Source organism: Leopardus geoffroyi, chromosome A2 (genome assembly GCF_018350155.1).
Source record: "Leopardus geoffroyi isolate Oge1 chromosome A2, O.geoffroyi_Oge1_pat1.0, whole genome shotgun sequence".
Taxonomy (NCBI): domain Eukaryota; kingdom Metazoa; phylum Chordata; class Mammalia; order Carnivora; family Felidae; genus Leopardus; species Leopardus geoffroyi.
The window spans coordinates 147,925,298-147,937,299 of record NC_059331.1 but is presented as its reverse complement, the minus strand read 5'-3'; positions in this window follow the sequence as shown (position 1 = coordinate 147,937,299).

The window sequence follows — 12,002 nt, the reverse complement described above, 5'->3', positions numbered from 1 at the left end:
TCGCTGGGGGCTCTGGTGCCCTTCCTGGAGTTATAATCTGTGAAACTGAGGCCCTGGGGGGAAGTGTGCCTTGATTCACTATTTCCAGATTTCAAGGTTGGGAGGGACCACCACCGAGAGGCTTACCTCCCCCATCGTGTCCTTCCAAGACCCTCAGTGAGGACACTTCTTCCGCATTGTCCCGTCAAGAGAAATTCCAGATCTCTGTGTTTGGGTGGTGAGGACCATTCACAAGCACCCACTATTTGGTTGGGTCCCCATGAGTCCCCTCCACCCAATGTGTTCACTCTGCCTGGGCCATACAGTACAAGGGGAGTGAGTGAAACTGGAGAAGAATGTGTGGAAGTTTGTGGCTTTCATCTCTTAAACAAATAGCAAATTCCTCCAGGCCAACGCTGCAGGCATTAAACAATGATGTGTTCGGGAAGGCTCTAAGGCGTTACCTTAGCAACGCCCAGGCTGTTTTCAGGCAAGATCTCATTAAAGAGGAAAAAGAACAAAAATAATAAAGGGACGAGTCTGGATGGGGTCCAGGAATGGGGGTCTTTTGGCTGAATGTGTGTGTTTTGTGTTCTGATGTGTTTGCAGCCTGCCTTTCAGCTAAGTTTCCTCTCAGCTCCCGGGTGGGGTCCATGGTGAAGGTCACCCACTGGCATACTAATGGCAGCTAAGAAAAGATAGCATGCTACATGGAGGACGGGTAGGAACGGGAAGGACATCATAGCAGGGACCACCTCAGCAGAAGAGTTGTGTATAAAGCCTGCCAGGCTGGCTCTTGAAATCAAAAGGTCATGGGAGAAAGAGGGCAAGTCTCTTCGCGTGTGACCAATGCTTACGCCTTAGGGCAGAGGCCTGCAAGGTGGCAATCCATCAGACCCTTGCTACTCACACTGTGATCTGCCGACCAACAGCAGAGGCAGCACTGGGGAGCGTGACAGAAATCCAGAATGTCAGGCTGCCCCAGGCCTACAGACCAAGTCTGCATTTTCACAAGACCCCCAGGTGATTCATGTGTGAGCTGCAGCTTGGGAAGTCCTGGGCAGGACCTACCTTTGTTGTGTGGAGGCATCTGCTAAAATAAGGTGGCTCTCTCACACAAACACAGGCATATCCAGTTTGCTGATAATGCACTTGGGTATGTTTGCTTGCTTGCTTGCTCTAAATACTTTATTTTTAAGTAATCTCTATACCCAACGTAGGGCTTGAACTTACAACCTATAGGATCAAGAGTAGCATGCTGTGTCTACTGAGGCAGCCAGGCGTCCTGGTGTGTTTGTTTGTTTTTTAATGTTTATTTGTTTATTTTGAGAGAAAAGAGAGAGAGCACTTGCATGCACAAGCCCATGCAGGGGAGGGACAGAAAAAGAGGGAGCAAGAGGGAATCCCAAGCAGTCTCCAGGCTGTCAGTGCAGAGCCCAACACAGAGCTCCATCCCATGTGCTATAAGCTCCTGACCTAAGGTGAAATCAAGAGTCTAATGCTCAACTGACTGAGCCAGTGTGTGTGTGTGTGTGTGTGTGTGTGTGTGTGTGTGTGTGTGTGTGTGGTGTGTGTGTGTGTGTGTGTGGTGTGTGTGTGTGTGTGTGTGTGTGTGTTTATAAAGTTTATTTATTTATTTTGAGAGAGAGAGAGAGAGAGAGAGACAGCATGAGTAGGGGGGAGGCAGAGAGAACAGAGACAGAGAATCCCAAGCAGCTTGGGGCTGAAACCCATGAAACCATGAGATCATGACCACAGCCGAAACCAAGAATTGGATGCTTAACTGACTAAGCCACCCAGGAGCCCTGTTTTTTAACATTGATTCTTTGTGGTGATGATGACAATGATGGTGCTGATGATGAAGGGGACATTAAGTACTATAATGGTTTGGATTGTGTGCCCACAAAGAGATATGTTCAAGTCTTAACTCTGGTACCTGTGAGTGTGACCTTATTTGGAAAGTAGCTCAGGTCATGATCTCACAGTTTGTGGATTCAAGCCCTGCATTGGGTTTTCTGCTGTCAGTGCAGAGCCCTATTTGGATCCTCTGTCCCCCTCTCTCTCTGCCCTTCCCCTGCTAGTGCTTTGTCTGTCTCTCTCTGAAAAATAAATAAACATAAGAAAGAAAGAAAGAAAGAAAGAAAGAAAGAAAGAAAGAAAGAAAGAAAGAAAGAAAGGAAGGGAGAGAGAGAGAGAGAGAGAGAGGAAGAAAGAAAGAAAGAAATAGGGTCTTTGCAGATGTAATCACGTTAAGACTTGGTCATTAGGGTGGGCCCTAATCCAATAACTGGTGTCCTCATAAAAAGAGAGAAATTTGGATTCAGACACCCAGGGAGGATGTTGTGTGATGACAGAGGCAGAGATTAGAGATGCTGTCACAGAATGCCAAGGATCACTGATGGCTACCAGAAGCTAGGACAGAGGCCTGGAACAGATTCCCCTCAGAGGCCCTAAGGAGGAGCCGACCTGATTTCAAACTTGCAGCCTCTGGAACTGTGAGACAATAATTTCTGTTGTGTTAAACCCATTCAGTGTGTGGTGCTTTGTTACAGCAGGCCCAGGACACTGACGTAGAAGCCTTTTTTTATTTTTTATTTTTTAATGTTTACTTATTTTTGAGAGAGAGAGAGAGAGAGCGACAGAGCCCAAGCAGGGGAGGGGCAGAGAGAGAGGGAGACACAGAATCCTAAGCAGGCTCCAGGCTCCGCACTGTCAGCACAGAGCCCGATGCAGGGCTTGAACCCACGAAACACAAGATCATGACCTGAGCCGAAGTCGGAAGCTCAACTGACTGAGCCTCCCAGGTGCCCCGAGAGAGAGAATCTTAAGCGGTCTCGACACTCAGCACAGAGCCTGACATGGGGCTTGAACCCATGACCTGAACTCAAGACCTGAACTGAGATCAAGAGTTGGCCGCTTAACAAACCGAGCCACCCGGGCGCCCCCTAAAGCAACTTCATTTAAGTTATCTTGTGCAAGCGGAGGCAGATTAGGTGTTTTATTCGGTTTTACAAATAAGAGAGTCCCCTTATTACTCTGAGAGGTCACAAAAGTGAGGGAGTGCTGCAGCTGGGCCTGGCCCAGTGCTCTGTCATGCCTGCCTCGTCTGTTAGGGACTCACTCCAAGGGGCCGTGGGCCTGCTGAGCAGCCTGTGTACCTGTATGTACCCATCCCTTGGCAGCTGTCCTGTACCTGCTGCCACTGGCCCTGAGGACACCAAGTAAGGAAGAGGCAAGACTCATGCCACAGGGTTCCTCTCATCTCCATGTCTACCGTCCACATCATATGGATTCACTGGTGTCACCAGTAGTGCGCATCCTAGTCCACACTGGACGGGGCCCAAGTATGCATCCTTCTTGTTCTCCAGAAGTTTGTATTTAGTTGTCAAGTGTCACCCGAGAGTGACGTTTTCCCAAACCCTCTGGTTTTATTTTCTTTATCACACTTAACACCATCCATAGTGCTCCGGCTTATTTATATAATTACTGTTATATTTCCTGTTTTCGTTACTTGAATGTAAATTCTGGTCCCCGCAATAGAGCTTTATCCATGACAGTTTCTCAGTAAAGAATGGGAAGTGAGCCTGTTAAAAATATGGCATGTGCCTGTACTGAAATGTCAAGCAGTCCCTGAGAAGAAAAAGTTGGGTCCGTGTGCCTTCTGTGGAAAGGTGGCTGTGACCTTGCTGAAGGAGGGGAGTGATCTGAACAGTGATACACATTGTTTGATCCTGTTTTTAAACATGTGTCACATGGGGCGCCTGGGTGGCGCAGTCGGTTAAGCGTCCGACTTCAGCCAGGTCACGATCTCGCGGTCCGTGAGTTCGAGCCCCGCGTCGGGCTCTGGGCTGATGGCTCAGAGCCTGGAGCCTGTTTCGAATTCTGTGTCTCCCTCTCTCTCTGCCCCTCCCCCGTTCATGCTCTGTCTCTCTCTGTCCCCAAAATAAATAAACGTTGAAAAAAAAAATTTTAAAAAATAAATAAATAAATAAACATGTGTCACAAATATAAACAGCTAACTGTTGGCAGGGGCTGCCTCTTGGAAGTGTCATTAGAGGGGAGCGCGGTGTGAACCCGGAGCCCAGGACCAGGACCGGGGCCAGGCTAAAGGAGTGGGGGACAAGTCAGTTACTCGCAGAGACAGAGATTATACTGAAGTCAGGGGAGGAACATGCGAGAGGGACACCAAGGACAAATCCTACCTCGGTCAAGGCCTGACCAGGCCACAGGTCTGGGGAACCTCTTGTCCCTTTTTCCATTCCTGCTGCCATTGAACTGTGCAAGCCTGGGAAGGGTGGCAGCTGGCGGGAGTCTACAGGATGAGCATCCCAGCTGCTCCCCTGTGACATAATGGAGGAGCCCCCAAGAACTGTTAGGCTCATTGCTGAAAACCAGTAGCAGAAGTGTGGAGCGGCCGCTCAGCTGTGAGGTTGGGGGTTGGTCTGGTGGGTGGGTTAAGACTGGTGACAGAATGTAACCAGGGGGATATGCTGGGAAGTGGGCACCACCCCAATTTATCTTCCACCCTCCGTGACCATGACAAAGGTACACACGCACCCAGATGCTCTCGTGGGCAGAGAAAGGCGGCTTCTCTCTGCGTCTCTCCTGCCCTCATGGAGACTGCAGTGTGACTGGGGCATTTTAAAGTTCAGCCCAAGCTCCCCCACCCATTGCCACCTGAGGTATAAGGAGTAACCTCCCCTGCCCTGACCTTCTCCCACCCCCACCCCCAAAGCACCAACTCTTTTAGGAGAGCCTCCCACAAATTTCCTGCACTTGGCCAAAGTGCTCTTCCTTATACAAGCCCCAGCTCTCCTGCCTCTCTTGCCTATAAGCCTCTGGCTGTTTCCTCTGAGTAAAGGCTCCTTCCTCCCCATTCCCCCTGGTGTCCTGGGTCCAGGTGACCGAAGCTGGGTCACGAGCTTCCTTAAACCAGCACTGAGGGAGCTCCGAGTCCCTGTTTGGCACCAGCCTAGATTCTGGTTTAGCTCTGTTGCAGTGAGTCCCTAAACTTCTCAGCCTGTACGTCCTCACCCAAAAGCAGAGCAGAGCTGTCACTAGGATTAAAGTGATGCAGAGGTAGAGAACCAGCCCCCACCACCCCCCCCCACCCCCAAACCTGCCAGGAACATAAAAGCTGTTCAGTAAAGGATGAGGTTGTTGTATCAGAGTGTGCTCTGTTCTCAGCACCTCACTGGACACCATTAGGAAATAAAGATCAATGAGCTGATGTGCCCATACCCACATCCCAGAAGCCAGTGATCTGCTTGGAGAAACAAGACGGGTCTGCAGGGAGAGAAATTTCTGGAGACTAGGAGGCACGTGTCAAGTAGTAATAACTCCAGGCAGCACCTGGCCTCACGTATTCCGCACCCACCCTTCCCCCAGCCGTGGCTGTAGCAGCCAGCCTTGCCAGCACCTGTCAGACGCACCTGTCACCATTCTGGCCCCCAGGCTCCTCCATGACTGGGTACTCTGGACACTCATACACGTGACAGGATAATTCTTGGCCAGTGGGGGAATGGGAGCTTCTGGGTATATGCTGTCCCATTCTTCACAGGACAATTCTGAGACCCTTTCTATGTTTCCCTCAGAGGTTTCCAGCAGGATGGAGCCCCAGCTGCCACGGCAGTAGCCAGCCTGGAAGGGCTTCTTTGGACTGGCTTGCCCTCCTTCCCGCTTTGCTCTCTTCAAGCCCCCACTCCTATTCTTTGGGATCATTTTCTTTATTTTTTTAACTTGCTTTATTTGGGGGGGGGGGGGATTGTATAAAATGAGCCACCTATGGTGCCTGGGTGGCTCAGTCAGTTAAGCATCTGACTCTTGATTTTGGCTCAGGTCATGATTTCATGGTTTGTGAGTTCAAGCCCTGCATTGGGCTCTGTGATGACAGTGCAGAGACTGCTTGGGATTCTCTCCTTCTGCCCCTCCCCAGCTCATGCATGCATTTTCTCCCTCTCTCTCTCTCTGTCTCTCTCTCTCTCTCTCTCTCTCAAAATAAAGAAATAAACCTTAAAAAAAATTTTTTTTTTAAATGAGCCACCTAGGTCCAGGTGCTCACCTCAGGCTTTCTTTCCCAGTGGGAACGAAGTGCGGTGGCTCAAGGCACAGGCTGTAAGCTCAGACTGACTTTGCGGCTGTCTGGGGCTGTGAGCCAGGGCAAGGAGGAGTGGCATCTGTTCATTTACTCTGAGTGTACTAATCAGGGCTCTCTGGAGAAACAGAACCAACGGGATACCCAGAGATACATACAAAGGGAGATTTACTGTAGGAATTGGCTCATGCCATTATGGAGACCAAGAAGTCCCAAGATCTGCCATTTGCAGGCTGGAGAACCAGGAAAGCTGGTGAGATAATTCAGTCTGAGGGAGAAGGCAGACACCCTCAAGAATGCACCCAGAAACAGTTTACCCACTCTCTGGGCATCCATCCCTCAGCCAGTCAAGTTGACCTATAAAGTTAATCATTATGCTAAGGGTTGCTGTGAAGTTCACCTGAGAGAGAAGGTTTAGCATTGACATTGAAGATACAGTCTCTGGAGCCAGACTCCTAGATTCTTCAGCTTGTTACATGTGAGACCCTGGAGAAGTCACTTAACCTCTCTGTGCCTCAGTTTTCTAAAATGTAGCATGGGGATGATAGTAACAGTGCCCACCTCCCAGGGTTGTGAGCATTGAACAAGTTAATACATGGATCTGAAGCAGTCTCCACCTGTTAAGTGCCTGCAAAGTGTCTGCAAAGCACTTGCAGAGTACCTGTCACTATGGAAAACACTAGATAAAGTATAAGCCTGGTACAAGAAAAGGTATTAACCTTGTAAGGCTAGTATAAGAAAGTATAGGAGAATATTTTTTTTATTTGTTTTGAGATGGGGAGGAAGGGCGGGGGGGGGGGAGAGAGAGAGAGAGAGAGAGAGAGAGAGAGAGAGAATTCCAAGCAGGCTCTGTGCCGTCAGCACAGAGCCCAATGTGGAACTTGAACCCACAAACAGCAAGACCATGATCTGAACCAAAATCCAGAGTCGGACACTTAGACTGACTGAGCCACCCAGGCACCCCCATAGGAGAATATTTTTGTGACTTAGAAACTGGAAAGGACATCTTAAAATTTCAAAAGCATGCACAAAAATTTAAAAGTTTGATTTTGGGGGGGATGCTTGGGTGGCTCAGTCGATTAAGCGTCCAACTTTGGCTCAGGTCATGATCTCTTGGTTTATGAGTTCTGTGCTAAAAGCTTTGAATCCTCTGTTTCCCTCTCTCTCTGCCCCTCCCCTGCTCATGCGCACAATCTCTCTCTCTCAAAAATAAACACTGAAAAAAAATAAAAGTTTCCTTTTTCTACATCAAAATGAAGGCCTCATTGACAAAGAAGGATACTATGAACAAAATTAACAGATGGATGATAGAATGGGAGAAGCCATTGCCAGGTCTAAAACCAACACTGAGTTTATTCTAATTCTAGGTAAAATCTAGAATATACAAAGGACAGGGGTAGGGCATCAAGCCCAACAGAAGACAGACAGGCCTAAGGTACTAACAGACCACATGGGGGGAGAAAGCTCAGAGGCACATGAAGTGCTCTGTGGTTGGTAGCAAGATAGGCAAGTTGGGAGTGGAGCGGTGTGGCCGTTCTGGAAAGCACTGTGGCAGGACCCATTCCTTGGCTACCCAAGGAAACGCTCACCCAGGTCTGTGGGGCGGGGTTGGGGGGCTGTGCTCTGGATGCTCCCTGCAGCGTTGTCTCTAGGGGGCGAAGGAGTTGTCACCTTGACCCTAACCAATACTTCATCAATGTTTGCTGTTACTGCGTAGTCTAATCAGAGGAAATCAAAACCTGAAGTGGGGAAGGACAGTGACAAGAGACATCATGACATCTTCTTCCTTGTCATGAGTCCAGCCACTGACCAGAAGAACAGATGTGGTCAGTGACTCGTCTCCCTGTCTCTCTCCCTCTCTCTTTCTGTCATGCACACACACTCGAGCGTGCATACACATGCAGGACAGTGGAAGAGGCCCAGTTTGTTCGCTTTTTAAAAATTATTTCTGTAATGTTTATTTATTTTTGAGAGACAGAGTGTGAGTCGGGAGGAGCAGGGAGAGAGGGAGACACAGAATCGGAAGCAGGCTCCAGGCTCTGAGCTGTCAGCACAGAGCCCGACACGGGGCTCGAACCCATGGACCGCGAGATCATGACCTGAGCCAAAGTCAGATGCCTAACTCACTGAGCCACCTAGGTGCGTCCAGGAAGCCCAGTGTTTAAGCCTGGGTGCCGGCAGGATAGCAGTGCCAGCAGGAGAGTCAGGAACTGAGGTGCAGAACCAGGTGTGAGGTCCTGTAGAGACGGCCATGAGAAAACGTGCTGCAGTGAGGCCCGTGTGTGGATGGAGCAAAGCCTTGCCCGGAGGCCCGGAGAGGAGCCCGGGGGCCGGGGCCAGTGCCTGGGCCCGGCTCCCCATCCTCGCCCCCGTGGTGTCTCAGTGCAGCGGGCTCAGCACATGGCCACAGCCCCACCCACTGCCATAAGTCTGTTTTAAGGGAAGCTCTGAGCCGGGAGCGGGCGGAGGGCAGAGGGCCTGAACCAGGAAAGCGCCCATGAAGGTGTCACTGTCCGGGGTCTGGGAGCCGAGCCTTCAAGGACAAAGATGCTTTTTGAGGTGGAGAGGATGGGCAGGGCCTTCCACAGAGAGGAAATGGCGCAAACAGGGGCCCAGAGACAGGAAAACACATAGACAAGGAGGTCCCCGGGAGGGCAAGGTGGGCACGGTGGCTGCCTGCGGCCTGGAACTGAATCCTGAAGGCGTCTCGTGGTGGTTTCGGGCTTCAGAGCGTGTTCTGAAGTCGCCGAGGGCCACCGCTGCCACAGCGCTGTTTTCAAGGGGGTGAGGGTGGGAGCTGGGCCCGGAGCCTGCCAGGACTGCCCGCCCCTCACACCACGGGCACGCGCCCCCCGCTGGCCGGCGCTGCACACACGTGCTACTCACGCGTACACACACGTACCCGCACCCCCGCACACGTGCCGCACGCTCGTACCGTATACACGTACTACGCACACCCCCCACGGTATACTGGACCCACAGACCTCACACGCACACACACACCCTCACACACACACCGCACAAAATACTGTACTTACAGTCCCCACACCCACTGCGCGCACACATCCACACACACACACACACACGGTACACACACGTACCGCACCCACGCACACCCCGCGCCCACCGCACACCCGTACCCCACGCGTGCATGCTACACACACACATATCTACGGCACACATACTTCACCCCCATACCACCCCCACACACCACACACGTTACACCCACACATCACACACACTCCACTTCTACAACCACCAGCCCACACACGCACGCACTGCACCACCCCGGGGCCGTGCCGCCAGTAAATGCGGGCAGGCAACTGATTACCGGACAACCTGAAAGAGTAAAACATAAAGAGCCTGCGATCCCGGGGCTGTTTGGGGGCACTCGGACCCCGAGTAAGTTCCAAAGCTTCTGGACTTGAGGGAACTTCCTGTCTCCATTTCCCATCAGAATCACAGGGGCTTCTGCCTGGCAGGGCCCGGGGGATGAGACGCCCCCTCCCCAGGTGCAGCCCCACACCTCCCCCCTCTGATGCACCCTGGCACCTTCCTGTCTCGAAGGACCCTGTCCCCAGAGGGCCCTCTTGCCTTTCCTCCGGTAAGCACAGGTTATCTGTCCATCTGCTGGCCACTGGCCTGTTTATCTTCTTAGGACTCTCTTCCTGAAATAGCTCCGGGTTATCTAAGCTGCTAGAGCGGGCAGGCCGGCCTGCCTGACAGCCCCCCTCCCGGAGAGAGTCCCTCACTGGCGGCTTTCAACTCCTTCAATCCAGGCCCGAATTCCACACATTATTGAGCCAAGCTGGAGATCTTCCTGGGAAGGGCCAGCACCCCCGCTCCCATGGGGTCCCCCCCCATCCCCCGACCGCAGCCACAGGAGCACCAGGTGGCCTCTCCTCTCCCGTCCCTCGGGGAGGAGGCCGGGGTCCCTTCCCCAGCTCTCTCACTACAGCCCTGGGCGGCTGCACACTTACACTCACCAGTCCAGCCATCTCAAAGCTGGCAAACCCGTAGCCAAGCTCATCGGTCTTATCCCAAACCACTTACCTCTCCCACATCTCCCTCTGTTTAGGCATGTCAAAACTTTCCTAGACTCCCGAATGAAAGTCTCAGTCCTCCTGCCATCCTGGCAGTGCCCCCTCACCAGCCCTACTGCCCACACCCTCACCCCCTGCCCTTCCAGGTTGGAGTCCTCTGGCTGCTCCCCGGGCTCTCGATTCCGAGCCCTACACACCAACTGTCAGGGTCATCGCCTTCATCTAGCATTTCACCCTGGCACTGCCCTGCTCAAGAACCTGCCATGGCTCCCCCATTAATAGCTGCATCCAGTCCAAACACATCTCAAGGCGCATCTGCACTTATTTAACATCAGAGCCAACCACTCTGATTAGTACTGTCTCTGCTTCAGTCACACTAGTCCCCGCAGCCCCCATTCAAGCGTGTTCTTTTGGGCCTCTGTGCCTGTGCTTGGGCTGACACGCTGACCAGCAATACCTTTCATTATCTCCGCCCCCTCACCAACACTTCCTCCCCCTCCAAGTCCCAAATTTCCTTTTTTAAAATTTATTTTGAGAGAGAGTGTGTGTGCATGTGCGAACTGAGGAGGAGCGGGGGTGGGGGGGTGGGGGTGGAGGGAGAGAGAGAGAATCCCAAGCAGGCCCTGCGCTGTCAGGGCAGAGCCCAATGTGGGAGCTCTATCCCACGGACGATGAAATCATGACCTGAGCTGAAATCAAGAGTCTGATGCTCACCTGACTGAGCCACCCAGTTGCCCCCCAAGTCCCAATTTTCTTAAGTCCTCTTCAGTGGTTTCCCGTCATTCGTTTGCTCAGCCACTGTTAATTGAGTGCTTGCTATGGAAAAGACTCTCTCGGGCCAGACTCCCCTCTGAGCTCCAATGGCACCAGTAGCTTTGGTCCCACACTTTGGCACAGAGTCCCTTGAGATTTTGTAATGTGTCACCATTGCAGGTCTGTGGCCCTCCACCAAGCCATAGCCCCTTGAGGGAGACAGCCCGGTCTTCCTCTTCCATGCACCTCATGTGGTTCCAAGCTGCAGGTGCTGGTGGTTGTTTGGTTTTTGTTTTTGTTTTTTGTTCAGAGGGCTAGCACAGAACTGTCACCTCTTTGTTCAATCAAACAAAAACACTTATTTTTTAAAATGTATTAAAGTTTGTTTGTTTGTTTGTTAAGTAATCTCCATGCCCACCCTGGGGCTCCAACTTGGAGATCAAAGGTCCTCTGCTCTTCTGATTGAGTCAGCCAGGGGCACCAAATAAACATTTTTAAATTACTGGGATGTCATAAACAAAAGCACATTTTAACACTAAGAAAGTCATGTTAGGGAGGAAGGAAGAAGATAATGCCAGCATAAAGGACAACCCTTAAAACTGAATACGCTTAGCAGCATGGGGAAATTCACATTTTTCTTTTTCTTCACTTCAGAACATAATCTCAGAATGAAGGGATGGTCCTTTCAATGGAATAAATTTAGCAAGCTGGAAAATATATCACATTTCTCTTTCTTCAGTTTACAGGGGACAGGGGACCACTTGACCAGTGTTTATCCCAGTATCTGGGAGCCGCTGTGTGCAGCTGAGCACAGCCCAAGTGAGCAGAGCAGGTGGTTAAAGTCTTCCGTCGTTGCCCAGAGAAGTGACCTGAGTCGCTGAGTCCCAGGATGCAGCTGGGAGCCAGGGACATGGCTTCCAATCCTTGAGCCTCTGTTTCAGACACATGGCCTGATTTTTTGCTCCAGGAGGCTCACCTCTGTGGGCATGTAGGTATTCTGGATGCTGATTGCAGCCTACTCTGGAGCAGAGAAATCCTGGGGTCCCAGGGGAGACAGGTGGGACAGAGACTCTGGAGTCTCGTTCGGGAGCAGAAAGCAAATGGGTCACAGAAGCAGACACCCCCACCCCATG